Consider the following 4,873-nt stretch of genomic DNA (forward strand, 5'->3'; position numbering starts at 1 on the left):
GCTTACTGCCACCTCTGCCTCCCAGGCTCAAGCAATCTTCCCATCTCTGCCTCCAGAGTAGCTTGGAATACAGGTGTGTGCCACCATGCCTGTCTAACTTTTGTATTTTTTTTTGTAGAGATGAAATTTCACCATCTTTCCCAAACTGGTCTCAAATGCCTTGGTTCAAATGATTTGCCCACTGCAGCCTCCCAAAGTGCTTGGATTACAGGCATGAGGCACCAGGCTCAGCCAAGCATTCATTTTCCTCCACAACCTTGTCAGCATCTATAATTTTTTTTACTTTATAATAGTAGTCAATCTGACCAGACTAAGATGGTATCTCATTGTGATTTGATTTACATTTCTCTAACAATTGGTGATGTTGAGCATTTTTTCACATATTTGTTGGCCACATGTATGTCTTCTTTTAAGAAGTCTCCATTCAAATCTTTTGCCCATGTTTAATGGGGTGGTTTGTTTTTCCTTATTGACTTATGTTACCTATAGATTCTGGATATTAGTCCTTTGTCAGATGCATAATTCATAAATATTCTCTCATTTTGTTGGTTGTCTGTTTACTCTGTTGATAGTTTATTTTACTGTGCAGAAGCACTTTAGTTTAATAAAGTCTCAGTTGCTCATTTTTGGTTTTGCTGCAATTGCTTTTGAATTCTTTGTCATGAAATCTTAAGTGAGGCCAATGTACAGAATAGTGTTTTCTAGGTTTTCTTCTAGAGTTTTTATACTTTTAAGTTTTACATTTACATCTTTAATCCACTTTGAGTTGATTTTTGTATGTAGTGAAAGAAAATGATCCATCCTGAATCTTTTGCCTATGCCTAGTTACCTATCATTTGTTAAACAGGGGGTCCTTTACCTATTGCTTATTTTGTCGATTTTGTTGAAGATTAAGTGGTTGTAGGTGTACAGCTTTATTTCTGGGTTCTCTAACCAGTTTCATTGTTTTTTGTTTTTTGTTTTTTTGTCTTTGTACCAATACTATTCTATTTTGGTAACTGTAATTTTGAATTGTAGTTTCATGTCAGATACTGTGATGCCTTCAGCTTTGTTCTTTTCCTTAGAAATACTTTGGCAATTTAGGCTGGGGTTTTTTTTTTTTTTATTTCATATAAATTTTAGAAGAGTTTGCTTTCTAATTCTATGTTAAACGTCATTGTAGTTTGATAGGAATAACATTAAATCTTTAAATTGCTTGGGCAGTATGACTGCTCATCAATATCGGATACTTGGTGTCTATGTTGTCCATTTATTTGTGTCATCCCTGATCTATTTCTGCAGAGTTTCATGATTCTCATTGTAGAAATATTTTACCTTTCTGGTTAGCTGTATTTCTAGGTATTTTATTATTTTGGCCATTATAAATGGAATTGCATTCTTGATTTCGCTCTCAACTAGGACATTGTTGGTGTATAGGAATGCTACAGATTTTTGTACATTAATTTTTTATGCTGAAAGTTTGTCTAGTATTGAAGTTTTTTATCATATCTAGAGGTTGTTGGAAAGAGACTATAAAGTTTTCTGGGTATAGCATCAAATCGTCTCCTAAGAGAGATCGTTTGACTCTCTCTGTTACTTAAACAAATTTACAAGAAAAAAACAAACAACCCCATCAAAAAGTGGACAAAGGATATGAACAGACACTTCTCAAAAGAAGACATATATGCAGCCAATAGACACATGAAAAATGCTCATCATCACTCGCCATCAGAGAAATGCAAATCAAAACCACAATGAGATACCATCTCACACCAGTTAGAATGGCGATCATTAAAAAGTCAGGAAACAACAGGTGCTGGCGAGGACGTGGAGAAATACGAACACTTGTACACTGTTGGTGGGACTGTAAACTAGTTCAACCATTGTGGAAAACAGTGTGGCAATTCCTCAAGGATCTAGAACTAGAAATACCATATGACCCAGCCATCTCACTACTAGGGATATACCCAAGGGATTATAAATCATGCTGCTATAAAGACACATGCACACGTATGTTTATTGTGGCAGTATTCACAATAGCAAAGACTTGGAATCAACCCAAATGTCCATCAGTGACAGACTGGATTAAGAAAATGTGGCACATATACACCATGGAATACTATGCAGTCATGAAAAAGGATGAGTTTGTGTCCTTTGTAGGGACATGGATGCAGCTGGAAACCATCATTCTCAGCAAACTGTTGCAAGAACAGAAAACCAAACTCCACATGTTCTCACTCATAGGTGGGAATTGAACAACGAGATCACTGGACACAGGAAGGGGAACATCACACACCGGGGCCTATTGTGGGGGGGGGGGAGGAGGGATAACATTAGGAGATATACCTAATGTAAATGATGAGTTAATAGGTGCAGCACACCAACGTGGCACATGTATACATATGTAACAAACCTGCACCTTGTGCACATGTACCCTAGAATATAAAGTATAATTTAAAAAAATATGAAACCAATGTAAGTGCCCATGAGCCAATTAGTGGATAAAGAAAATGTGTTACGTATACACCATAGAATACTATTCAGCCATAAAAAGAACAAAATAATGTCTTTTCCACAACTTGGATGGAGCTGGAGGCCTTTATTCTTAAGTAACTCAAGAATGGAAAACCAAATATTGTATGTACTCACTTATAAGTGGGAGCTATGAGGACGCAACGGCATAAAAGCTATGAGGACATAAAGGCATAAAAATGATAAAATGCAATTTGAGGACTTGGGAGTGGGGAAGTTGGAAGAGGGATGAGGGATAAAAGACTACATATTGGGTACAGTGTACACTGCTCGGGTGATGGGTGCACTAAAATCTCAGCAATCTCCACCGGAGAACTTATCTATGTAACCAAGAAACACCTGTACCCTGCCACCAAACTATTGAAATAAAAAAAATTTAAGCCCCAAAGTACAATGTATTAAAAACCTTTAATTGCACTTCATCACAATTTAACACTTGCTCTGTGAAAAACACTGTTAAGAAACTGAAAGGACAGGTCACAGAGTGAAAATATTTGCAAATCACATACATAAAAACTCAAAACTCAACAATAAGAAACACAAATCCAGTTTTTTTTTAAAATTTATTTATTTATTATTATTATACTTTAAGTTGTAGGGTACATGTGCATAACGTGCAGGTTTGTTACATATGTATACTTGTGCCATGTTGGTCTGCTGCACCCATCAACTCGTCATTTACATCAGGTATAACTCCCATTGCAATCCCTCCCCCCTCCCCCCTCCCCATGATAGGCCCCGGTGTGTGATGTTCCCCTTCCTGAGTCCAAGTGATCTCATTGTTCAGTTCCCACCTATGAGTGAGAACATGCGGTGTTTGGTTTTCTGTTCTTGTGATAGTTTGCTAAGAATGATGGTTTCCAGCTGCATCCATGTCCCTACAAAGTTTTTTTAAAGACAAATATTTGAAAGAGACATTTTACCAAAGAAAATATACAGATGAGAAATAAGCTTGTAAAGGTGTCCTCAACATCATTAATCATTAGAGAAATATAAATTAAGACCAACATGAGATACTACTGTAAACCTGTGAGCATGGCTAAAATAAGAAATTCTCGGATGGGCTCATGCCTGTAAACCCAACACTTTGGGAGGCCAAGGCTAGCGTATCACCTGATGTCGGGAGTTCGAGACCAGCCTGACCAACATGGAAGAACCCCATCTGTACTAAAAATACAAAAGTAGCTGGGCATTGTGGCACATGCCTGTAATCCCAGCTACTCAGGAGGCTGAGACAGGAGAATCGCTTGAACTCTGGAGTCGGAGGTTGCGGTGAGCTGAGATCATGCCGTTGCACTCCAGCCTGGGCAACAAGAGCGAAACTCAGTCTCAAAAAAAAAAAAAAAAAAAAAGAAGAAGAAGAAGAAGAAAGAAAGAAAAGAAAAAAAGAAATTCTCAATATTCCAAATGCTGAATAGAATGAAGAGCAAATAGAACTTTCAGGTATTGCTGGTAGAAATATAAAATGATAAAGCAATTTTGAAAAACAGTTTGTCCATTTCATATAAATATAAATGTATACTCACCATAGAATCCACCAATCCCACTCATATATATTTACCCAAGTAAACTGAAAACATGTTCACAAAAAACCTTGCACTCAAGTGTCAATTTTATTCCTAACTGTCACTAACTAAAAACAACTCAAATATCTGCCAACATGTAAATAAAAAAAACAAACTGGAGGCCAGGCGTAGTGACTCATGCCTGTAATCCCAGCGTTTTGGGAAGTCAAGGTGGGTGGATCACCAGGTCAAGAGATGGCGACCACCCTGGCCAACATAGTGAAAGGTCCTCTCTACTAAAAATACAAAAATTAGCTGGGCATGGTGGTGCGCACTTGTAGTTCCAGCTACTCAGGAGGCTGAGGCAGGAGAATCACTTGAATCTGGGAGGTGGAGGTTGCAGTGAGCCGAGATCACACTACTGCACTCTAGCTTGGCGACAAAGCAAGACTACGTCTCAAAAGACAAACAAGCAAACAAACTGGGATTCTACTCAGAAATAAACAGAAATAAATTATTGATTCACATGACATCATGAATGAATCTTAAATTTATTAAATGAAAGAAGCCAGACCCCTAGTAGTACATAATGTATGATCCATTTACAATGAAATTCTGGAAAAAAGTAAAACTATACAGAAATAAAACAGATGAGTGGTTGCCAGTGGTTGGGGATAGAAGGAGGTGTTGATTACAGAAGAGCAACACAAAGGAATGTTCAGAGTGATGTAACTGTTCTGTGTGGTACTATGTTTGTGGACATACGACTTCATGCATTTGTCAAATCCATAGAATTGTACAACAAAGAGAGTAAATTTTGCTATATGCAAACTAAAAAAAAAAAAAAAAAATCATTC

The sequence above is a fragment of the Papio anubis genome, chromosome X (assembly GCF_008728515.1).
Source record: "Papio anubis isolate 15944 chromosome X, Panubis1.0, whole genome shotgun sequence".
NCBI classification, from domain to species: domain Eukaryota; kingdom Metazoa; phylum Chordata; class Mammalia; order Primates; family Cercopithecidae; genus Papio; species Papio anubis.